Here is a 25,581-nt window from a genome sequence, read left to right on the forward strand (position 1 = left end):
GTGTGTAAGACTGACTTACTTTGTGTGAATGACTTACTTCAAGGGCTCTGGCTTAATCCCACAGTCGCAATGGCTCCTTGTCTGGTAGCAGCCTACAGCACAGTGGGCCTCTTTGGTGGCTTCCTGCTCAGTTCATGGCCATATTACCAGGTAACTGAGGTGCTTAGCCCCTTGACTTTGGCCTTGGTGGGAGGAGGGCTCTGGGTGGGATGATTTCTAAGGACTCCTCTAGATTTAAATTTTTGGGATAGGCTAGAGAATGATGATAAGATCAAATAAAAATGAACATGGAACCCCTGTTTTCTAGAAGCCTAAAATGCAGATGGGTCAGGGGAGCTGCCCAGACACCACTGGCTATGCCCAGCACGAGGCTGGAAGGAGGGCAACCCACAGGCTTTCTGGAGGAGGAAGGGATACAGCCAGGCCCCCAACGGTCAAGACATTGTGGGCAGAAAGGTAAGGCCTGCCCTACATACGAAAATACAAAGCTCAGGGCTTGTTTCAGCTGATGCTGGCTGATCAACCTGGCAAGTGCTACGGGGTCTTTGTTGAAGGACAAGGTGCAGAGTGAAAACATTCTGGGTTCTCACTATTCACCATCTTTTAATTAACATGCCCTGTGGCCTTGCATGATCCCCCGCTTCCGCTCAGGCTTCTAAAAATCCCGAAGCCCATTTCTGACCTGTGATTTCCCATTGCCTTACGTCTCTATAAGCAGTGTTTTTAGCTTAAGTGGCAGTTGCATATTAATTACAAAGTTAATTATGGGCTGTGTAATCATGCTGTAATTCATTAGTTTACTCTACATTCTGAGAGCCTCGTGCTAATAGCAAGGGCTGACAGGGCTTCGGAAGATCTATGCAAACCTAGACTTAGGATGTGAAGGCCTGGAGACCCGAAGACACTTCCTTGGGCTGTCCTGCTGTGGGTCTGTGCCTGGTTCAATGCTTTGTGTGGATAGAGCTTGGGGCCCTTGCTAGCCGACTGATGGGCACACTTCCTGGCACACACGCTCTCTGACAGTCTGAAGGAGGAAAACCCAGCAGGGGCGTGTTTGCTTCCCGTGGAAGTTCTGGGACAGGAAAGGATTTATTTAAAATTACTTATGGAACAGGGAGTCACTTGCAGGTGACAAAATAACTCCTCGGATCACCAAAGCAAAGCGGTCATGGAAGTCCGCTTTGGTCACAAGGACAGGCTAAGGACGGAACATCAAGTCCCGGCAGAGGTTGGGTTGGGGAAACCCAGGCTCTAAGGGGGAAAAGTCTGATTCCTGTTTGGACCAAGGGCTCTTCAAATATTCACCCTCTTCTCCTGGACTCCAAAAGCCTCTACCAACCCTCTAGCTAGTCTGGTTCTCTTTTTCTCTCTTTGCTTCCCTTCTTTGTTTAGTCTCTGTTCAGCAAGGAAGACAATGGATCCTGCACACGCCTTTAATCCCAGCACTGGGGAAGCAGGCAGACGAGGTCTCTGAGTTCGAGGCCAGCCTGGTCCACAAAGCGAGTTCCAGGATAGCCAAGGTTGTTACACAGAGACATCCTGTCTCACACCCCTCCCCCCAAAAAACCTCCTGAAAGGATCTGGTAATGTTCCTTTGGAATTTTATCCACAGAATTATCCATCTGTGACCCGGGCGGGTAGAGGATAGGGTAGACAGGAATGAGGCACCCCTGCTCACAGCTTGCCAGCTCTGGAATTGTTTCTGGCTATTCTTTTTCATAACCTGCTTTCCCAAGGCCCAGTGCTGCTGGCCACTAAAGAATCAGAGTGACCCTCCAATGACTTTTAAAAGTCTATGTGAGTAAAGACAGGCCTGCCCTCCCCCTCCAGCTCTGCAAATCTTCAGGTCAGATTTCAAATCCCTGTTGCAGGAGGGGGACAACCAAGGCTGTGACCTGCCCCGGACATAGCGATCTGGTGGCCAAGACCCTCTGTTTTCCAAATATAAAGCTGCTTGTTTATTTTTTCTGACAGCTGAAGGGGAGAAAGAGGTGGAAGGCCTTTCCCTTCTGGCTCTAGTCGACAGGAGCAGAGAAAGACTCAGAACCCCAGCTGAAGGAGAGGAAGATAAATAAGAAAAAACAAAACATGTCCTTGCACTACAATGGAATGTTTTAGAGAGAGGTGGAAAATGCAAGGTCAGGGGCAGATCTCATTTTCTGGCATCTCAGTGAGCTCAGGGAGGAGGCAGGCTGCTGCTGCCTGGGTGCTTTCAGGGGCAATCAGTTTTGGCTGGAACTCATTTGGGGGGAGCATAGGGAGGGGATGCATCTTAACAGTCAAAGCACCCGTGTTGATTTCCTTTCTAGGGAAGACTGGTTTCCCTGGTAACAGAAAAGTCCGGCCTCCAAAGTTCTGACAGGGAGACTAAGCTTTGCCTGGGATGCTCCTGACAATTATCTGAGGCCAAGGCTTCACTGTCCTGTTTGCCCCAGCAGTGATCTGGGAGAGAGCGAGGTGTAAAAGTGCCAGCTCTGCAAAAATATAGCCACTGCTCTCCATCTCTCCCCCACCCCGGTGCTGGTGCAAGCAGCTACTCATCCCTAGATTCATCGCTTTCCAGGGCTTTATGGCTGAGCAGGTAAAAATGCCAGAAGCAGCTTGGAAGGAAGCCCACGTTGACAGCACCTGTGAACCCCAGGAGGCAGTAAAGGTGCAGGAGTGGGGGCAGCAGTGGGCCATTCAGAGCTAGGCTCTGACACAGAAGACCTGCATGGGAGCAGGGCGGGTCTCACTTTCTCTCCCCATGCTTGCCTACAGTTGTACCTAGAGGTCCCAGATTTAAAGCTCATTTTTTTTTTCAGAAAGAAATATTCCAAGGTCCGACCTGAGAGGATGCCATCCGTGCATCAGGTGCTGGAGGAAGGAGAGGAGCTCCTGATGATATTTGCAGAGCACTTATCCTGAGGCCACCACTGGGCGCTGGGCTAAGTGCTTGACATGTGGTATCTCATTTAACATGCTCTCCAGCTGCCCGGCAAGGCAGGAACAATTACCCTCTCTGGAGGGAGTGGAGGGATTATATGACCTGCCCAAGGCCACCCAGTAAGTGCATGGCACAGCCATGATTCACACTTGCCCCTCTCCGAGGCCCATTCTCACAGGAAAAGGAAGGAGAACTGGGACAGAAGAGACAATGTGGCTAGTGGTTTCTTCCCTCATGGTGAAAGGGAGACAGATGTTCCTAGACTTTCCCCTTGGCTTCCCTTCCCAGAGCCTTCCCTGCTCCTTTAAACATTCCGCACACTGTCCGCCCACAGGAGGACAGGCCACAGAGCAGAGACACCTGGAGGCTCCAGAGCAAGGCCCCAATCCCCGAGTCCACTTCCAACAGACATAGCAATGGTCACCACATCCAAAGGGCCTCTGATTGCATCTTTCGTGGTCACAGTCCAGCGATCAGAGAGTAACACATAGTGGAAGGGCTGGGGGCTCAGACAGAGCCAATCAAATTCTGTGCTGTTTCAAGCATTTTGTACATCACATTTTATTTTATTCTTTCAACTATGCTGTGAAGTAATAGCGTAAGTAGCCTCATTTCAGAAATGGGAAAACTGAGGTCAGAAGCTTTAATAGCCACACAGCCAAGAGCACAGAGCTAGTACGTTGTAGAGCCAAGAGCACAGAGCTAGTACGTTGTAGAGCCAAGAGCACAGAGCTAGTACGTTGTAGAGCCAAGAGTTGAATGAAAGTTCGCACAAGAGCAATCCTGTCATCCCAGTCTTGTATCTCTGGTTCTATCCTATTAGGCTAGGTGACAGTCGGGAACTCCGGGTTTTCCCTCTACAGTGCCCACTCCCTTAAGAAGTTTTTGTTGTGCTCCAGAGAACATCACATAGATAGCACTCGTGTGTTTTCGTGTGCATGCTTCTGTGTGTGCTTGTGAGCCTCCAGCTTATGCTGCATGAAAGGTGGATGCTACTGAGAAAACAGAATTGCAAATCTCATCCACAAATCTTCCTTATCGAGACGCTTGCAACAAGCAGACACCATGAATTCCCAAGAACAGGCAGGCCTCCCCCTAGCTTGGTTCCCTCTAGCTCCCTGCTCCCCTGTGCCTATAGGGAGTCATGGGTTGGCTCCATGAGGTCCCTCTGGCTGCCAGCAGAAGGCCAGTTCACACAGGAAGTGGCAGTCCATCAGAAATGCTGGCTCCCTAGTGGTGTAGTCTGGGAGAGTGCCAAGGGCCCCTCCTGGCTGCTTGAAGCATGCTGGCTGCTCTGCTCCAGCCCTTGCTGTTCAGATGGTGAACAGGGCCTCAAGTACCAACAGACAAAAGAGAAAAGATCCTCTGAACAAGCATCACAGTCAGTCAGCACCAAGGGGCCAGTAGTGCCTCCATCAACTCTTCTAACACAAACCACATGACCCATGGTTGAGGCTCCAAGAGTCTCTTACAGGACTTAGGTCTCAGATTTGAGCACAGAGGTCTGTCTGACTCAAGAGATCCAGAGTTCAGAACCATCCTACCATGTTTCTTGAGTACTGGGTTCTTCAAGTCCTCAAGCCCCTTAGGGACCCTTAGCCACTAACACTGGCATATATATTTTACCTGAACTCTTTAGAGGGATGGGAACCTCACAGGTGTGCAGCCCCACACTAGTTGGTATATGATGGACCACCAGGAGATTTTTCTAATCTCACTGAGTGCAGTTCACCTTGTCTCCTCCATGCTTGACCTCTGTCCCTGAGACCAGGGAATGGAAGAAGAAACACAATTCAGGTGAGGTAAACCATTCAGGTACAACTTTCCCAGCATCTTGGGATGCTGAGTGGTAGGGCAGGAGGCTGCCTATTGGGCACCAGTGGCCCAGTCTTGACTCTACCCTAACCTGCTGTATACCAGGCCAGTCTGATCAGTTTGATGCCCTTCCTAAGTTTTGTCTTTGTGTGTGTGTGTGTGTACACAAATGTGTAGGTGTGTATGCATGTGTGTGTTGAATAGATGTGTAGATGTGTGTGCGTTATGTGTGCAGGTCAGAGGACAACCTTGGGTGTCATTCCTCAGGCACCTCCTACCTTCTGTGTTAGTGAGGGTCCCCACTGCCCTGGACCTTTGCCAGGCAGGCTAGCCTAGTGGTTAGTGAGCTCCAGAGATCTGCCTGTCTCGGCTTCTCATCTCATCACACCTGGGATTACAGTTTGTACCACTGCGTCCAGCTTTTTATTTGGGTTCCTGGGATCTGAATTCAGGTCCTCAGGCTTTCATGGCAAGGGCTTTACTGATGGAGTCACTTTCCAGCCAGAGTCCTGTCTTTTTTGAATCTGGAAAATCTGAAGCTAGGTTCGCCCTCAGGCTCACTGAGAGGATTAAATAATGAGAGTAAAGAGAGGCCCTGACCTTCAGGAGAGGTGTGAACACACACACACACACACACACACACACACACACACACACACACACACACGAGACTGAGATAGAGAGACAGAGAGAATCTCAGTCAGGTTGCAGGAATCCCCAGCCAGGCCCAAACAGCACCACTCCCCACCCTTCTTCCTGTGAGGTGTATCTCTCTGGCATCACACCAGTGTCCTAGCTCCTCCTCTCCAAGATGCCCTAAGCCCAAACCTATAATCCCCAGCTGGGAAAATGACAGGCTTGCCCAACAACTGCCCTCCAAAGGTCTGTGGGTGGGGAGCCAGGTTGTAGCCTCGGTGGTGACTAGGAGGAGGGCCCAGGATAAACAGTCATAGAGTCATGGGAGGTCAACAGCAGAGGAAGATGTCATGGGGGATTGTGGGCAGAGGGAAGATAATGGACGAGGCCCAGGGAGGGTCACTGAGGCTAGGGGAAGGAGCTCAGCTACGAAAGCTCAAGACAGTCAAGTGTACTGATTTCTGGTCTGGACCTAGGTGTTTCTAGATGGAACATTTGAGACATTTGAGACCAGCCTCTGGGACAGATGGGTGTATAACTTGCTTTGGAACCCTGAGTGGCCTCTCGACAGTCTTTTCTTCCTATATACCCGACTTGGCAGAATGGTGGGGAATCTTCAGGCCATCCACTCACTCTGATTCTGGCACACACACACACACACACACACACACCACTGCCTGTATCCTTAGAAGGAATATGCTCATTTGTGGGTGGGGCCATAGGACTGCCCCCCTTGTTACCCCTTTTTCTAGTGCTCAGAGAAAAGAATTCAGGCCTGGATCACCCACAATGGTTCCTCCCCACAATGGCCACCAATGAACTCTCAAACCTGGTCCTGTCAGAACTATCTCCTGCAGCCAGTCCTGGTAGGGAAGTTCTCACCAGCCCTAGAGATGGTTGGCTTTGGATCGAAGACCATGGGGTCTCTTGGCTCATCACAACAGACATTAAGTGCTTGGCTTAGAAAAGTGATGTTCCATATCAGGTTGCGCTGCTCTGATCTCCCGTCTGCATCCCCCCCGCCCCCCCCCCCCACACTCACACACGAATGGCCCTGGACAAACCATTTCCCTTCCAGGCTTTGGTCTCTCATTAAAGTTAACATAGTAAGAAGCAGGACACCGAGGTGGGGGCTGGGATTTACTCTATGGAAGGAAAGGCTGGCGCAGAAGCTGGGCTGTGAGAGCAGCAGTGTTTGTGGAAGGGGGACTGGCCAGGGTGTTGCATCTGAATGAGGTCAGCACCAAGGTTCTGAGTGGTTCTGTCTGATGTCACTACCCTGTGGGCACAGTCCCTGGAAACAAGGTTTTGGTGGTGCTCCCAGTGTCTAGATCACATGGAAGGGACATCTGAGGCGTCCTGATAAGATGAAATGTCACTGACCGCTTGGAGTTTCTCCATATGAACAGCTGGAGTTCTTCAGAGGAGAAAGGGCTACAGCCGGTAGCCCAGCTAGGCTGAGCACAGAACGGCAGGACAAGGCTTATCTGGGTATGACTATTTGTGCATCCAGGCTCCAAGCAGGGAAGGGCCCTTATGCGTACCAGGAGACTAGACTGAAAGTGTCAGGGTCACGGGATGGACTAGATAAGGACTGGACCTGAGAAGCCACCTCACGGCCACCATCACCTGTCGCCCTGTCCTGTTCCTATCCGGAGAGCCAGCCCCCCAGAACAGTTACATTGGAGACCTTCTGAGCTTGCATAAGCTACCACTGATGCTCAGGTGTACTGTATTCAGGTACTTCCTCTAACCATGAGCCCAGGAGGCTAGTGGGGTCCCTACTGCTGGGAAGTAGGTCCACTGGATGGCTCTGGAGACAGGTCTGCCACCATCCTGGCACCCTTCCATGAAAGGGATAGGAAAGAGGGGCAAGTTAGGGAAGGATGCTGCTGCTTTCTCAATCCCCCTGCCTCTCCCCATGTGAGATTGTTGACTGGAAGCCAGGGACCTCAAAAGAGGGCGGGTGGCATAAACGACAATTGTTCCCGTGGCCTGCCCACCCGATGTGCCTGCTCACCCGCTGCCCGGTCCCCACTTGCTTCGGTCTCACCAGCCCCTTCCCTGCCCCCTTGCTGGCCTGAGATGGCTGTTGCCATAGCAACCCTGCTCATTCAATCCGAGGATAATGAAGCCAATGTGTTTTTCATTCCCATGAGCTAGAGAGCAGAAGCAGCGTGGCAGGGGTGAGGGGGTTTCCCCTCCCACTCCTCCTTCCCTGGGAAGAGACAGCAGGTGGGGCCTGACTAGCCGAGGGTCAGACACTCGTTTGTGAGAAAGGGACAAACCTTGAAGCCACCAAGCTTTCAGTCCACCAAGGCAGGCACGGATTGGGCAATGCCAGCTGGAATGGTAAGTCCTTCTTGCCAACAGTCAGATGAGAGGTGGCCTGACGCCACAAAGATTAAATAGGGTGTAGGAGCCAGGCAGAACAGGCCTCTACTTTTAGCTGTGGGACCTCAGATTGCTTTGTTCATTTCTCTGGTCTCTCTTTGGTACAATCAAGTCCCCCAAGCCCTTTTTGGGTCTCACCTGATTGCCTAACCTCCTATAGTTCCCAGAGATTCAAAATTCCTGTCTTCTAGAAACTTCGAGCTAAGGCTTCCAAGCACAGCCTGTAATCCAAATATTCAGAAGTTAAGACAGTAGGACCACTAAGAGTTTGGGGGCTATCCTGGGCTATACGCTGACTGGGTCCAGTTTGGGTTGCATAAGACAATAGGACCGCTAAGAGTTTGGGGGCTATCTGAGTCCAGCTTGGGTTACATAACAAGACTATTTAAAAAAAAAAAAAAACCAACCTATCAACAAATAAACAAACGAAACTCACCAATCTGTCAAAAATAATTCTGACCTACTGCTACCAGTAACTATCTCTTTAGGCTGCTGCTGGGGAAGGGCCTGCACCCAGCAGCCTCTTTATAAATATGTACTTTCCTTCTCCTCTCCTCCACGTACCTCTGATCCCCTGCTCAGCGACTGCAATGTTTAGGAAGTGCCCCATAATGAATCCGTCCGCTCTGACACTTGCCCTCCTTTGTTTTGGGGCCTGCCCATTCCTCAAGAAGGGCAAACGAGGCACAAGCAGTGCTGGCCTAGTCAGCAGATGGGGCTGTATTGAAGGAATGGAGCCATATCAGGGATCCGTGGTCCACATTTGCCACCCTTCCAGCCTCCCCAGTCTCTGCAAGGCAAGAAGCCAAAAGTACTTCTGCAGAGCCTAGGCTGTCTCCCCCATAACTCAATCACCTGGGAGGCCAGTGGCCCTCTGCCTAGCCAGACTGACAGCTGAGGGGGAGGGAGAGGAAACTTGCCAGGGAGCCAGTGGGGGTAGGGAGGCCAAGGTGGAAAAATCAGAGCAGGGTTTGAAAAATGAAGAAATAAACCTGCCAGGAGGGAGACAGCCTCAATCTGTCCTCCATAAAGCTGTCTTACGGCCACCAAGGACGTTGGAGGGTGGAGGGGACCGGAGATAGCTCCTCCTGGGACCTCTGCTGCCCCCACAGCCCAGCTGGCCTGCAGATCTGGCTTGGTGAGAATCTCAAAAGAGGGGGCTGTCTGGGCTTCTAGGGTAGAATGGGTAGCGGAGGTGGAGGGAGGTAGGGGTCTGAGTTCTTTCTTTGGCTTTTCTAACATCTGCATATAGTAGGCGCCCAGCATTGGCTCCTGGACCAAGTGAGCGAAGGATGGCATGGACATGTGTTGTGGTCAGCTGACAGACAGGGCCTGGACACATGCCAGTAGGCACCAGGGGACCCACAGGAACCCAGTGCTCACTGCACGGACGACCTAGTGTCAAACTGCAAAGTAGAGCCTCTTGGTGCCTAGCACCTGGGCCCAAATAAATCTACTCTCTGTAAGAAGCTTCTCTGCAGGGTGGGATATCTCCTCATGGAATCTCTGGTAGCTTCCTTCCTAGTCAGTCTGGGCAAGGGTAAACCCTCTATCAAGTAAGCAGTGAGTGCCCTGGTCTGCCCTCAGCTCCTCCATGGGCTGTAGACTCCTGATTTCTAGAAACAGTAAGTGACCCCCCCCAAAAAAATTTGCTCATGACATAAGACCAAAAGGACCTTAGAAAGCAACCAGAGAGAGACAGCAGAACAAGAAGACTTCCTCCGGCAGGGCTGGGCAATTATGTTTTTCACCTGTCCCTTCTGTGACTTCCAGGCTGGCTACCAGCAACATGTATTACTAAGGAAAACAGGTCTCCTGTAATATTGAAAATGAAGGAGTTGCTCCCATGCTGCTGACTTCCTGCATTCATGGGATAAAGTCGAGGAAACTCAAGTTGTATCAGGCAGTGAATGGCACACAGAATCTTCCACTGATACCCTCAGGCTTGGACAGGTGCTTCTAGGAAGACAGAAGACCGGGTCAGTCTTGTCTTTGCTGTGTGACACTGGGCATGCTCTGTACTTCTGTGTGCACCGCTGTGCTCCCTGGCCCCCACTTTTTCACTTCACGGGCTGCATGAGACGACTGAGAGTTTCTGACAAGTTGTATCCAAACTATAAGTAAGGCCCTGAGAGCTTCTTCTATAAGTGGGCCGCTGTTGGGATAGAGGGCGGCTGAGGTCCTTCCCAGGCAGGGTGGAAGATTCTGGCCCTGACTCAGGAGGCTGGGGACAGCTGAAGAGCCACTGTTTACAGTGGAAAGAGCCTTGGAGCAGGCTCACTTTTCCACTGTTTTTGTGGCACTGCTGTGGGGGGCAGGGCTTCCTGAGAGCGGGGCCAGCTTGCCAAGGCCACATGGAGCCCAGCCCTGCATTAGCCTCCAGCAGGAAACAGCATGTTTTCATTTCACAGGTCCTGCTAGGCAGTGTGTGCAGGTTGGGCTGCACATGGGCTCAGGGGACATTACTTCCCGACTAGCTTCAGTCATGGGTACCCAACACACTACATGCGCTCATGACTACTCCACAGGCTGCAGCCCAAACTGGTAGATTCCCAAGCAAGTGGAACTGTTCTAGCCCCATGATGACAGCAATGCCAGCTGACCACTGCATACTTGCAACAGGTCAGACACAGCAGCCTCAATGTCTAGGAAGAAGAGAAGGGTCCCATGGTCTCTTGCTGGATGCTCTTGTTCTGGTCCTGGTGAGCCGTTCCAGGTCTCACACATCATGTTCTCCCTTTGGTTAGAGATCAGACACACACAGAAAAAGACCTCCCTCAGGAGAGCAGGTGCAGACTGGAGCTATGCATTTATTGCAAGGACTCTTGGGTTTTTCCAGACAAACCCTTCTCAGCCCTAGACCTTGGTTTCCCCTAATGCAGAAGACGTAGGATGGTGAAGACACGGGATGACTGCATCCTCAGAGCCCCTGGCCCTTGCTATCTCCAGACTTCTACATTTGACTTGCTCAATGGCCTCTGTACCATCCTGGCATTCCATTTCCGACGAACAATTTGAACATGCTAATGCCCACCCTCACTGGACCTGCATTTTAAAAGCCAGGCTTGCGAAAGGGCAACTCTGCTCTATAGAAGGGATCTCCAACATTAATCTCCTCCTGTGGGAACACAGGGAGAATGGGCCTCATGTTCTTTTAATTAACCAAACTTTCACCAGCTCCCCACTGCCCATTAGACAAAGGTGCGTCCAGGGGGTCTTGTCCTATGACATACCTCCTATGGGCCCCTCTGAGTTACACCCGAGTGCTCAGCTATGGGGCTAGCTTTGGCTTTCCTCCCGATAATGCATGTTTTACCCAGTTCAGATGGTCTTTCTCGGTCCCCGTCATAGGAGTTGTGGGTCCCAGGCAGCCAGCCCTACAGACTCACTTTGTTTCATCTATAGAAAACCGGGAACATTAGCTATCCCAGAAGATGCTGAGAAGGCTCCCAACTGGGTGGTTGTGCCATAGCTGGTAGCATGGGATATGGTGGTCATTCTGCCATTCCTGGTCGAGTCTGGGCCCACTGGATGAGAAGGTATCATTCTCCCTCTCCCTATGATCTGAGAATAAGGAAGAGTCCAGGCCCTCTACAAACAACACTGCCACAGACCTCCAAGCCACTCCCCTGACATCTTGAAGGCTGGCAGAACTCTCTGCCCTTGCAAAGCTTGGTGGACTCCCTATGCCTACACTCTTTAGGAGACGATGCATTTGCTCAGGCGGAGGATGCTGAGCCTAGAGGAAAGTGATGCTGTCGCCTAGGAGGATGGCTCCAGCAGGCACTGCCTACCCTCCGCTCTAATGAACTATGCTGAGCTGCCCTTGGTTCTGCCCTTGCCACCTAGGCCGGGGTTCATATCTTGTAGCTCTGCTGCTCTCTAGTCTGGCTTTTCAGCTTCCCCACAGATACCCCAGTATGATTTGTACCCGTGATTCCACCAGCATTTATGCCATGTCTACTGTATGCTGTTCTTTCCCACCACATATAACATGCTAAGAACAACCCATATAACAATTGATTCCATGGAACACTGCTGATGGCGAGTGCAGTGGGGAGGGCGGGCTATGCAGAGGTCGGGTGGTAGTCTCACACCGAGTACTAGCCTGGGGCTCCTTCTGCCCAGGAATGAACCATAGTCATCCACAAGGCCCCACACCTAAGGCTGGCTCTGCAAGTGGGGTGCCAGTGGGCAGAGGAGCTTTGCCTACTCTTCTGAGCTAATGGTGCCACCCAGGGCTTGACGTCATCCTAGGTGGAATGACACATGCAGGCCTTAGTACTGAAAAATTCCTTCTCTGTCACTTGCAGGGGTCTAGCCACCTAATTAGAACAGGTCCAGCCTTCCCACATTGACCTATGAACTCTCTGGAGCCACTACAGGGGTTAGAAGAATGAGAACCATTTGGTCATCATCCTCTTTCATGAGGACTCTTGGTGAGCCTCCACGACAGCTGCCCTGGCTGGGTTTAGGGACAGGGCTTAGGAGTTGTTGATGTGCCGGCGGCAGGCTCTGCCTCTGGGGTTGGCAGACAGCCACTGAACCCAATGTTCTGTGGCCAAAGGCAATGGGACTTAAAACTAGTGTGCCTCTGGGATCCTGGTGGGGACACCTGATTGTCATGAAGCTTTTTGAGCAGAACAGTCTTTAAAGATCACAAAAAAAATGTTGGTTTATTAGTACAAAATTGGAGCCACAGGTAGGAACAGGTCTTGCCCACAATTTCCCAGTGGAGGCATGTAGTTTCTAGGCCAGCTCCCTTCTGGAAAGATCACAGGTTTCATATGAAGCCACGTGTTAAAACCCAGAGCTGGAGCTGTTGCAATGGCTGGCTGCTGTGCAAATATAAGCGTAAGGATGTGGGAGGTCCTTCTGTCTGTGTGTTGCTTTTATTGGTTAATGAATAAAGAAACTGTCTTGGGCCTGAGCAGGGAATAGTGGTAGGCAGGGGAAAACTAAACTGAATGCTGGGAGAAAGAAGGGCAGAGTGAGGGAGAAGCCATGTAACTCAGAAAGAGACAGACGCCAGAACTTTACCTGGTAAACCACAGCCATGTGGCGATACACAGATTAATGGAGATGGGTTAAATTAATATGTAAGAGTTAGCCAATAAGAAGCTAGAGCTAGTGGACCTAGCAGTGATTTAATTAATACAGTTTCCGTGTGATTATTTTGGGTCTGACCTGGCTTCTAAGTGTCAAAGCAGGGACTTGAACCTGGCAGGTTTGTCCCTATATCACACACTTTAACCAGTTGTCACATGACTTCCTTTATCACTCCCAACTACAGGGGTAAAATTGTCATTGAGTTTTCCAGTGACCAGGTAGCCACTGGAGGTCCAGGGTGATCCATATTAGCCCCTTTTGAAGCTAGATGGGACAAGCTACATAGCCTAAGGATGCGAGGATCATCCACAAAGAGAAAACTAACCTACATCATCTTTAGGTTCTGGCTCAACAGAGTCTTTCAGGGTCACTCCTTGCCATCCCAAAGCTGTGTGTGGTGACTGGGAGACAGTAGAGTACAGAATGCTGGCCCTCACTAGAGAGAAAGGCTGGATGGAGGGGCTTCAAGGGGAAGTCTGAAGGGGACAGGGCCTCTCAGAGGATCATTTTGACTAGGCTGTCCTACAGAGTAGACTAGAGTGGCCCGATGGAGGGGTAGTGAAGGAGATTAGCAAACCGGAATAGTCCCCCAAGCTCTGAATAAAGTTTCCAAAGATGCCTTGCAGACATGGCAGAGAGTCCCTGACATCTGAGAGGAAAGATATGCTCCTTCCAAACAAACTACAGAGGATGAGACATGATGGACAGGAGACACAGGCTTGGGAAGATCCAAGGCCCTGCTCTCTATAAAGCAGCACACTCTCTGAGGGCAGCGTCACCTGGCAGTCAGAGTGAAGAGATGTCACTGGGGCCACATAGAGGCCACTGCCCCTCCCTTCTCTTTGCATTGCCATCGGCCAGAACTGAGAAACCCACTGAGTGATCCAACCCTAAGAAGGAGGATCTGGACAGGAAGATGTGTGCCTTGAACTACCATTACTGTTTCCTACAGAGCCAACACCCAGCCTCAGAACCCTTCTTAACCCAGTCCTCCAAGCACTGAAGGAGTTTAACAGATGAAGCTTTACTGCTGTTCTTGGGAAACTGAGGACACATGGGTTTCCTGAGACCCTTCAGCAGTGAAGCGTGCTGGAAGTGTGGCTTAGAGCAGAAACAGTCTTTAAATTCCACAAGGTTAGAAGATGACAAATTCAAGGCTTGTCTGCACTATACAGCAAAGTCTGAGGCCTTCCTGGCAGAGCAGGAAGAAAATTTACATAAAAAGAACAAAGTAAAGGGCTTGGAGCATAGCGCCGTGGTAGACCACGAAAGGCCGCTTACCTAGCATGTACAAGGCCCTGGACTACATCACCAGTACCTCAAAGGGGAAGACCGAAGGCGCTGGCTTAAGGGAACAGAAGCAAGGAAAAACCAAGGGATTGGGGTTCAAGGACTTTAGAAGCAGGGTCTGTAAATCTCAGTGGGCAGGGAGGGAAAGGGAGGGGTTTTCAGCTCAGCATACACTGAACTGTGCAAAGAGGCAAGCCCAGAAAAAGCCCTTTGGAGGGGAGTGAGCCGGTGCCTAAACCTTCCATGGCTCCCCACACGGAGAGCTGAGCAGAAATGGAGCATGCAGCCCGAGTGCAGCAGGAGGGGATTGATGACATCTAAAAAGAAAATGGGCTCTGCTGCCAGCCTGACCTGGGAAATACTCTGCCTCTCTGGAGAGCCCCACCCTCAGGCCAGCAGGAGCTGTGGCTGATCCCAAGGAGTGAGTTTCCTTTTTCCCTTTTGGCTCATGAAGTCTTCCATGACACCAGCATCCTCCACCCTCCCAGGAGGCTGAGAAGAGGGCACACCCTTGGAACATCTCTGCAGTTTAGAACGCTTGTTTGAGTTGGGAGGCATGGAGGTCAGACGTGCTCCTTTCATGGGAGGTCAAGTCTCGACTCTTTAAGGTCCCTATTTAGAAGCTGAAAGGGATGAAAAGCAAGACCAATGGCATGGACCCATGCCTGTAATGGTTGTTTGGGGGCTAGGAGGGCAGTCCCCACTTACCTGAGCTCACTGTGGGAGATGGGACAGAATCCACACAAGGTTTCCCCTCTAGGTACAGTGTGTTACTATCCCAAGCATTTCAGCCTTAATCCTGCTGGCCTCCTCCACTTTTGTGGTTTCAGACTCATGATTTGCCTGCTCCCCTACCCCCAGGTCTTAGTTCTTACCCTAAAATGAGGAAGCCAGACCCTCCAAGCCTACACTGGCTGCTGTGTCCTCAGGAGCCACAGTGGTGCCTGAACAGGGAGAGCTGTATAGACTAAGCCAGTACACGTCAGGTTGAGAAGACTCAATATGAAAAACAGATGTAAGACATCTGCCCTGTGATTCCCATAGGTTATCATTCTGATACACGATCAATGCCAACGTGATACAGCGTAGCAGGTCCCATGAGGATGCGGTGAGAGCACAGGAGAGGAAGGGCCTGGACTTCCGAAGATGGAACTAGTGCTCAGGCTCCCTCAGAGACAGAGGAAGCATAGACTAATGCAGGTATCTGAGAGGCCAGTGTGCAAATCAGGAAGGGTAAGAACCACAGGGCAAGGTGCATCATGGGAAGGCATAGTGAGAGGCAAGGTTGCTTGCTCTACCCCAGGGCACTGGTTGAGGTTGATCTATGATGTGGCCATGAAAGGAGGCACTGGCCAGAGGGTAGCAGCTACCATGGCAGGCTGACTAAGGCAGGCGCACAGTAGGCCACTTTCAAGAAGATACCAGCAAGAGACTCTCCCGAGGGCGACCAGCTCACTGATGCTCCTAGGCCTGCAGATCTCTGAGAGCTCACCTTCCGGCCCCCTTTCCCTTGGGAGAGGGCAATTTATTTATTCATGAGCACACACACACTCCCACCAGGCAGCCGGTGCCTGTACACCTCACTTCTAATTATAGCAAAAATTTCAATTATGCGGCAGGGAAATGTCATGTTTCCAAAGACCCTGCTAGTGGGTATGGGCCCCTTGTCTTCATCTCTGGGCTAGGAGATCCTCCTCCATTTCAAGTGGCCAGCATAGCAGGTTCAAGACCCAAGGAGAGAGTGCAGTCTCACCCCAGCCACACAAGCAATGCCACCTCCTAGACTCTGTGAATGGCAAAGTTGCCCTACGGACCCATGATGCGCCTTGCGCTATGGCCCTTGGCCAGAAGTACCTCATTCCTGGTTCTGCATATCAGCTTCTTCAAATACCTGCTTCAAGTAAGCAACAGAACCCGATAAGCCAGGTCCAGACTGGCAGTTCAGGAACCCAGGAGGTATCCGATCTCTGAGACTGGGTGAGAAGGACAGAGCAGAGGCACTGATGGGTGCTTGGCAAAGAGCAGCTCTGATGATCAAGGAGAGCAGAGGTGAGGAGGAACTGGGCTCAGCCGGCAACTCTGGGCAGCGTGGGGAGAGTGGCCATGCTAGGGAGGAGAAGGTCATGTGTGCTCTCTGGGCAAAGGAGAGCCAAGGAGAACATGGAGACAATGCAGTCACAGGGATGGGGTGGGGTGGGGTGGGGAGGCTGGGGGTGGAGACAGAGATAGTGTCAAGTTACACCAGATCCGACCAGTAGGTGGGGCCTAGGTCTGAGACTCTGCCTCCAAGATGCAGATGCTATTCCATAAATACACAGCGCATAGCCTGTCCACCCCAGCCCAGCCTCAGGGGCTTAGGCCTTTCCCTCCCTCAGTTCTGGTACCCAGGCCACAGACAATGTGGTGTTGCATTCTGCCAGGGTGCTCTTCCTGCGGCCCTTCTTCAGGATCCACGGTGGAGAGCATCGTGTTCCCACTTAGACATGGGGGTGTGCTAGGGCCCCAGACCCCAGCCTGAAAGTCCTGAACACCCCAAACTCCAACTATCATGCTCTCTTGATAGCTCAGACTCCTAGGAGGTTGAGGTTGAATATGCCAAGGGACTCTGGCCCTCCTGCCCCAAATCCACTGAGCCAAACTGTGCTTCTGTCAATTAGAAAGTCACCAAAGAGGCACATAACCCTGCCGTCACTCCATACTGTAGAAGAACTATACAGTCTGTGCCACCACCTTGACTGATGTCAGCTGGTCTAGTCACTCAGTAAAGCACCTCTGCGGCAGCCACAGTGTGCTAGGCATTGGGTCGCAGCCATGGACACACACTTGTCTCGTCAGCATCTACCCTTAACCTACTTTACAGTGGTGAACCCGCGTTCAGAGGGAGGCAGTGACTTCCCAGGGTCACCTGGGTGATGGCCAAGAATGAGACTTCTCCATGCTGCAGGTGCTGACCACAGCTCCTGGCTGCCACCTCCACTAGCTGTTTCTAGGACACGGGGGTATTGATTACCAGCCCTACCTTAGAAAAGATTTCTTTTCTTTTTCCAGCAAGCCTTTCCGTTCCTCACTTTTTTTTTTTTTTAAAGAATAAACTTGAAGCCATTCCCATGATTAATTACCAGCTGCCTAATGCCCTGCCACTGGCAAATTCTGGAAAGAGAATGAATTACACTGAACAACATCCGAAAAGAGAACCCACCATGAAGGAGAGTCAAAAAAGTTACCTGGCAGTTAGCACGGATTCCTCTAGTCGAACCGGACTGCTGGAGCCATCGGAGAGGGGAGTGATGTGGCTGGCCCTATCAGAGAAAGGCATGTGCAGCCTGCCGGGGAGTGGGACAAAGCCCCTGGCTCCAGAGAGCAGTACTGGGAGGCTGAAGAAGCAGAGGTGGAGGTGGCTTTCCCTGCATCTATGTAGACCCTTCCTCGTCTCTGTCCTCTGATATTACAGTTGCTTAATTTCTACAGACCTCAGTTCAAATCTCACTCCACCACTTACAACTCAATGGGTTTCTTAATGACAGAGCCTCTGGGAAACAAGGCATTATACAAACTGCCTCTAGGAGGTCTCATGGCGGAAAGTGTGTGTCCCAAGAGCACAACCCGGGTTAACAGAAGAGCCCAAGTTTAATACCACCAGAGGCCTCTAAGCATCCTAGTAGGCCTGTCCGCCATGATGGTGACGCTCATGTTCACTTGGGGATAAGAATATGCACTCTTGCTATAGGAATTTGACCTACCTAGAGTCATACAACCGAGAAGTAGAAATCTGGAGTTCCTGCAGCAGACGGGGCCATAGCCCAGGTCCCCAGTTGTCCTACTGCTTGCCAGCCCTGCCCTGGGACTCCTGGAACATCGCATTCCACAGCAAACCTTCAGGTAGCTAGGCAGGAATCTCTACTCTCCTAAAGTAGCCCGGGGTCATGGTGCCCTGAGACAAAGGGCTCTGGGCCAATGAGCATCTGAACATGGCTTCTAAACCCTCTGGGTCGAGAGCCAAAGAGTAAATAGAGATTATGCAGCTGCCCTTTGGTGTAGAGTCAAGAGTGACCAACCCTGAAATGCCATCCTGGCATGAGACACACTGGTGTCCAGGCCAGCTCTATCCTAAGGTTTGGTCCCCATCATTCTTGAGCTCCCTGGGAGGGCCTAAGTTCTCCATCAGGCCAGGTGATCTGTCTATGCCCATCCTGGTACTGGCAGGTCCTCAGAGGAAGGGGCTAGTAGGGGATGTGGGGATGGAGTCCCAGCATCTCTGAGGAAACAGGCAGTATGCTGCGCGCATCCTTTTTCATGACACTCCCATTTAACAGACAGCTAAAGCAAGGTACAGAGCAACTGTTCAAGGTTCCAGTGAACAAGTGCCAGAATGGGGCCCTAAAGCTGGCAGTGATGGCCATGGCTGGCTGGTGACTCATGGCAGTGAGCATGTCTCTCTGCCATCCAGGCCACCTCCTGGTGGGTCCTGTGTCCCACTGGGGTTCAGGGTCACCAGTGTGCTTCTAAGAGTCACTATGCTGAGGCTGGGAATGCCAGGCCCGCATCCCAGGACTCTCAACATTGTCCCCATGGCTACTTGAGAAGCATCAAGGCAGAGGCCATGGAACATGATCTGTAGGGAGCACTTGTCAGGATACAATGACATCCAGCAAAGGTGGTGGTGCTGGGCCCCACTATGAGGGCCGAGAAGCCCCAGTGTGGCTAAGACTAACATAGCACCCCCAGCCCTCCTGCTCATCCGCTTCTGGGAGCTCTAAGCAGAAAGGTGTACCTACCTCCGTGTAGTCCCTAGTGTCCCTGCACTGGTCAGTAGCTCACAGGCCCTCCACTTCACTCAAGGTCCATCCTCCTGCAATGAGAGGGAATGGTTAGTGTGTCCAGCTTAGCTCCTGCAGGGCCTGCAATGCTGACCACACTGCCACAACTGCTACCAAAGGGAAAGCTTAACAGGCAGAACAAACCGGCACAGGGGAGCACCAAGGGGTGTCTGGGATGATGTAGGCAGGACCAGACACCCCATTTTTGTAGACTTTAGCTTCCCTGGCCAATGGCGCTCTCTCTCTCTCTCTCTCTCTCTCTCTCTCTCTCTCTCTCTCTCTCTCTCTCTCTCTCCTGGAGGATCCAAGAGAAAGTGGTAACACTCACTCATTCACACAATAAACATGGCATGAACAAAACACCCAAGCTGTGATAGCGATTGCTGCTTCAGGGGCTGCCCCACAGAGACTCAAAGTGTGGAGTGGCCTCTTTAGGAGGGTGAAGTTAAAGAACCAATCTGAAAGGCAGACCGAGATTCAGGGAACAGAGTCTGGGCAGAAGGAAAAGTATAAGCATTACCTAAGCGGCAGGGAAGGACGTGTAGTTTAGAGGACCTGACAACCGGAGGCTCGGGAGTGCAGGGGAGAGTAGCGGTGGGCAGAAGCAGCCAGGGAAGGGGAGTGACCCTGATTCGAGGTTGGGAAGAGTTCCCATGGCTGCTGAGGAAGAAGAGCTTGGAAGGAAAGAAGGTGGTGGGGTGACTAGTTGGGGGTCGCACCAGGTCTAAGAGGACAGAATGTAGAGAAGCTCTGCTGGTGGCAAGAAATGGGGCCAAGTTATTCTCACTGGGTGACTCTGGTCACTCCACACGGCCCAGGGAGCTCGTAGTACCCAGGAGGCTCTCTGGTCGGGTGAGAGATGCAGACTCCAATTTCAGGTCTGTCTCTATGAAAGCAATTCTGTGGCTGGAAGCAAGCATTGTGTTTCCTTGGGCCAGCACCCTAGCATCTGAGTCAGGGCGGGATGCCTCTCAGAGTAGGGAGGCCTGGCTGACGGCTGGGCGGGTGGTGCCAGTCATGCAGCCTGGCTTATACTCAGTCAGACCCAGGCTCTCTCACTGCCCAGCACTGATGTCAGAGAATCCTGAGCCCTGGAGTTGAGGGTGCAGTCTCTAGTCGGAAGAACCTGGTTCAAACCCCCATTTCACCTTCTCTCTAAATATGTGCGCCTGGCACACACCTCCCTGACTCAATTGTAGGGAGATAGGCCCCCACTTTGAGACACAGTGTGTATAGGGTGTGGACCCTTATCCGCTAGTGGGGACATGAATCACCCCACAGAGGCCAGTGCAGTGTTCCATACAACACACAGAGCCCACCAGGCAAGTCAATGCGTCACTTTGAGAATATAAACAGTCCCTGGGTTCTGTAGCTATAATGTTCCATTTTACAGTGGGGGAAACTGAGGACCAGGGTCTCAAACACAGCAGCAATTGGACTGGTGTGGAAGGTGAATGAGTCTCCTGCCTCCAGCCACTCACAGTCCAGGCGTTTCCCAAAGTTTAGTTGGCCAGCAGAGCCACTGACACAGAGAAAATGATTATTTTGGCAGTGGGGACAGAAGTCAGAGCCTGAAAGGCCTTGCTCACTTGTTGGGTGTCATCCAGACCTTAAGGACCAATGCCAGGCCTGCCACTCAGGGTGCGAGGCTTTCACTCCGGCGTCTGGTTCAGCACAGACACATGTCCCCATCTCCTGCAGACCCTACTACCTCAGTGCTAACCTGATGCAAAGGGGTAAACAGGCCAGAGAGGGTGACAAGTGGGGGCCACTGGAATTTGAGCTCTGGATTGGGTCAGAGGTGTAAGTCTGCATTATAGCTGAAGACAAGGGAGCAGAGGGCTGACGCTGAATCCAAGCTGCAGGGTCGTGATGGCTGGAATTAGCCTGAGGAAATGTTCTTTAATTTATCTGCAAGGCCCAGAGAAGTTCTCTAATTGCCTAAGGTCACACAGCTACTGCAGAGTTAATAAACATCACCGTCTGGCCCTGGAAGTTATTCAGTAGCCCTGTTCAGAGCAAGTGGACCCGAGGCCCTCCTAAAGAAGGAGGCTCAGGTACCAGGGGCCTGGGTGAGGCTGTGGAAACAGAAAGGATTCAGTCCTCGAACCACACAGCCCTGCTAGTGTCCTCTATTATGGCTCTCAGCCTACGGGAGCTTGGACAGCCAGTAAGGCCAAGGACAGAGGCAAGAGGTGACTTGTCCTTGGCTGTTCCCAGACAGTGCAAACCGCAGGGTAAATAGCAGGTCTGAGAAGCACTGTTTTCTTCCTCAAAGGCCTTTGGTATCCTGGAGGGTTGTGGGCAGTAGGAGCTCACCCTGGTTTCCTGTAGATGGGGACCCTCGCAGGGTGGGGGGTGAGATTCCAACCACAAGGCAGCTTCCATCAGTTACACAGAGAAGGCTACACAGGGCCACACCCATCTTGGGCATGATTCCAAAACTCCAGAGGGGAATGTAGTTGGAGGCTCCATCACGGCTCCAAAGTGAGCAGACCCTGGTTGATCTGGCGTAAGGCAGAGATCACTTGGGGGCTGGGACTGTCCCAGGGTCAAGACAGATTGCCCCAATCATTGCCAATTTACTATCCCACCTCCACCAGGGATTCCTAGGAAGAAGTGGGGGTTGTGATGATGGAGACCATGATCTGAATTGGAACTCTGGCTTTGCCTCTTCCGTTAGATCAGAGGGCAGGGATGGGTAGGGTTGGGCTTAAGACCCTGCTTTGCTATTGCTGGGTCACCTTAAGCAAGTCACTCAGCCTATCTGAGACCCTATCTCCTTTCTAAGTAAGGGGTAACTTCACCTCCAGTTACTCGCCCACAAGGAAGGCTCCAGTTGGTGTGGACCTTGGCCGAGCACAAGCATACCCAGACCAAGGGTAGCTAGATAGACTTTACAGTGTGTGGGTTAAATGATGAGCCCGCAATCCTGAAGGCTGAGCCAGACACGAAGTGCCCACAAGGTATGGAGGAAAAGACCATAGAATGGTAACAAAGCAGCTTTGGGGAGTACAGAACTGCTCTAGTCACAAGTGGCAAAGTGGGCACAGAACCTCCATCATGTGGGCATGCCCATGCCCAGCTGACCTGGTACAAAGACCTGAATGGTTCCCCATCTCCCAACCCTTGATGCCTGACCTAGATGGAGCAGTTGTGCTATCCCTGCTTTGCAGAGCTGATATGCCAGTCTGGGGTAGGGAAAGGGTCCCCTCTTGGGTCCACCCAAACTCTTCATGGGGATAGAGATTCCCTCACCTGAGAGATTTACATAGACACACATCCCCTGAGGTGACCCTGAGCCCAGGCCCAGGCCCGGGCTGGCTGCAGAAACAAGGCAAATATTTACCCCAGATGGTTATCCAAACCTTATCTGAAGCTCTGCCTCCTGCATTCTTGGAATACATGTTCCCTGACCTCACCCTCACTAGCTGAGCTGTGGGTTAGCCTGACTCAGGCTCCAGGGCTAGGGGGAGCCAAGGTCTGCCAGAGTCGGTTCAAAACTTCCCTCTATTGTGCACCCAAAAGAGATGTTCCAGGATGGTCTTGGAGAAGTGCACATTGGCAGGGAGCACCCACAGGCCTACCACAGACTTCTGACCAGGGGCTAGCTTCGCCCGGAGAGGGGCATGGGATGAGATCTGTGTTGATAGCACTGGCGCCTATTATCCAGGGTTAGTGACACTGGCAAGGAAGTGACATCAGTGTACTCACACGGACACATACGGGAGTATGCGGCCCAGTCTGCAACCACAAGGATTGTCCCACCTGCTGGTCCTTCTACAACAACTCTATTGGCTCTCTCTCAGTCCTTAGCATGGTCCTGGGTCCCCGAATGAGAAGGTCCAATTAAGCAGACCTGAAACTACACATCTGAAGGTAGAAGCCTCTGGCCAAAAGGAACAGAATTTTGAGGACCCATCTCACACTGCACTCCGAGCATCAATTGCCCTGTGGACCCTGGTCACCTTCAGTGCCTGAAGAATCACCCGAATAAAGCTGCCTTCATAGAGGTGTCCCTCCCAGCCCAAGATCTCTCCAGAGCGTTCATAACATCCGGTGTTTCCTTCTTCTTGCATAGTTAGAACTAGGCAGTTATCTATATTTTGAGTCATGAAGGCCACAAGGGAGGACTTAGCTGTCCTCATTCCTGGCAGGGTGGAACTGGAACCTGGGAGTTGGGGGACTCAGCATCTCTGATGCTGCTGCACCTCACTGGTCTCCAGGTGACAAGCTGGTGGCTCAGGTTGCGAATGCATGGGCAGGGATGCCTGGGAATAACCATTAGGAGGTCTATGGTCTAAGAACTGCTTACAGACTCAACCAGGCCAGGGACACCAGGTTCTCTGACCAGGGAGCCAGGGATGGGGCAGGAGCAGTGGGCTGAACTGCTGGGCAGGTGACAACTACAAACCAGGGGGGTTATCTGTCTCCTGGGCCCTCATAGATACCCCTGAGCATCAGGGGATGTTCCAGGCTTCTCTTGGAGAAGAGAACATTGGCAGAAACCACCCACAGGAGAGAGAGTGTGTGAAACTCGGTTCACACTCTAGAGTCATCTAGAGTCTTTGACACGGTGATGGACGAGGGTCACTGAGACTAGGTTCTCATTTTTAAAATAGGAGCTGTCAACAGACCTCTAGGCACTGTCCTTCACTCATTTACTCCATCAGTAACTTCTTTCTTTCCTTTAACAAATGACCCTGGCGACCACATGCAAGAGGAGCCGAACAGAAGCAAAGGACAGTAAGGTGGAGCTGGGAAGTGGGCCCCTGGTGGCTTCTCTGCCTGGCCGTGTGTTCCCATTTTGAGCTGAGGTGGGAAGGCAGGTGGATGGACAGTCCCAAGGTATCTTGGAGCATGGGAACAGGTAGTCGTGTGTGTGTGGGGGGGGGTGTGGATGAGGGGGGAACTAAGAAACCAGGGGAGCCAGTCTTGGCTCACAAATAAGCAGCCCATCTTTCCAGACCTTAGTTTCTCCATCTGGGGCCATCATGACTAAAGGCCTGGATGAGTTGGCTTCATAGCCATTAACTGGTACAGGAAATTCAAGAAGTTTGGGCACTGGGTATTGTGTATTCCCTATGACCTCAACCCCCATCCCCAGGCAATCACACTCCCTAGCAGGCATCCCCTGGGACTCTGGCCACATGTGCTTGGAAAGTAGTGGAGCCCAGATTTATAAATTCCAGACTAAGGAAAGCCCTGTGGCTCTATCATCACCCAGGCCTACCTAGAATCCTTTCTCCTGTGGCTTCAGTCTCCACGGCCCTGAGCCTGTTTCCTCAGTGGTGTGACAAGAGATGTTACAGGGTGATCCAGCCTTCCCTCCATAGGTGGCCCGTGAGTCTGCAGGAGGCAGCCGAAGGACCTCACTCCACAGTATGTCCCCAGGTACTTTACCAATTCACCCTCCCTACCAGCACCTTGTCCATCAGAGCTGCACTCTGTGTAGAGCTTTTGCCTTTCACCTCCTCCTCACCTGGGCCAGCTGCTAGAGAAGAGGGGTGAGGCTTATGTGGCTCAATGAACACTGGGAGGAGGCAGGCAGAGAAGGGCATCCCCGACCTGCTTTACTGTGCATGGCCAGAGACAAGCTAGTTTTGCCTTCCTGGGTGCCCAGAGCCCAGCCCTGAATGGTGCCAGTATGTTTCAGCCTCTGCATCTCCCAACACCAATTATGGGTGTGATGTCAGATCACCCATCCCTGAGCCAGGGCACACCCAGAGCCAGTTGCCTCTCTGCCCTGGAGGTGCTGATGCGCCCCAGGAACATGCCAGCCAAGTCTTCTTGCAGACATAAGGTGCCCTTCTCCATAGCAACTGGGAATACCCTTGTTCTTTCAGAAGGAGGGGCTTGCATCCCAGTTATTTGATTGGACTGTCAGGGTGAGGAGTGACACCCTCACCAGCCACTCATCTTGAAGACTGACAGACCTGGAAGGCCCAAGGTGAGCAGTCTCTTCAGGTTGCTCTAGAGTCTAATCCTAGGCTTTGGGCACCCCAATATTACAGTCTCAATGTGTCCCCAAAGTATATGTGTTAATGGTTTGGAGGTGGAGCCTTTAGAAGGTATGTAGGATTGAGTGAGGGTGTAAGGGTGGGGCCCTCATGGTGGTATTAGTGGCTTCACAGAAGAGTTCAGTCTTGCCACACACCCCCTCTGCTGTGTTGGGAAGCCCCAAGCAGATACTAACACTAGACACTTGGACTCCCCACACTCCAGAACTGCAGGCCAAATAAACTTCTATTCTTTCTAAACTATCCAGTCTCAAGTAGTTTGTTACAGCAACAGAAACAGAGCAAGGGAAACACTTAGCTGGAGTGTTACACAAGGAGAGGTAAGTGTGGTCACAGTGTTGTGGGCTCTGCTTGGATTAAAGAGGCAGACAGTGACACTCACATGGTGCGTACTGCCTCTGCCCCAGGTCTAGTCTTAATACACGGTTTATACATATGAGCCCACTATGAGCACACTTGTACACTTCACAGCAATTCTATGAGATGGGCAATGGCATCCTCATTGCACAATGAGGAAAATGAGACTCAGGTACTGGAGGCCACATGGTGAAGGTCAGAAAGTGACAGAGCTGAC

The 25,581-nt window shown here is 51.8% G+C and overlaps 1 protein-coding gene across 6 annotated transcripts in view; it reads right to left on the reverse strand.

Annotated features, from left to right (window-relative positions):
- Positions 1 to 25,581, reverse strand: part of Zmiz1 (zinc finger MIZ-type containing 1) — a 199,934-nt gene that overhangs the window by 107,125 nt on the left and 67,228 nt on the right. For 5 of the 6 annotated variants that reach the window (XM_057769310.1, XM_057769309.1, XM_057769313.1 and 2 more), the window contains exon 3: positions 18,946 to 19,019. The exons of the other annotated variant lie outside the window; for it this stretch is intronic. The gene's annotated coding sequence lies outside the window, so the exon portion shown is untranslated. The remainder of the gene's footprint in view (positions 1 to 18,945; positions 19,020 to 25,581) is intronic. 6 annotated transcript variants of the gene reach the window in all.

The sequence above is a fragment of the Chionomys nivalis genome, chromosome 5 (assembly GCF_950005125.1).
Source record: "Chionomys nivalis chromosome 5, mChiNiv1.1, whole genome shotgun sequence".
Lineage (NCBI taxonomy): Eukaryota > Metazoa > Chordata > Mammalia > Rodentia > Cricetidae > Chionomys > Chionomys nivalis.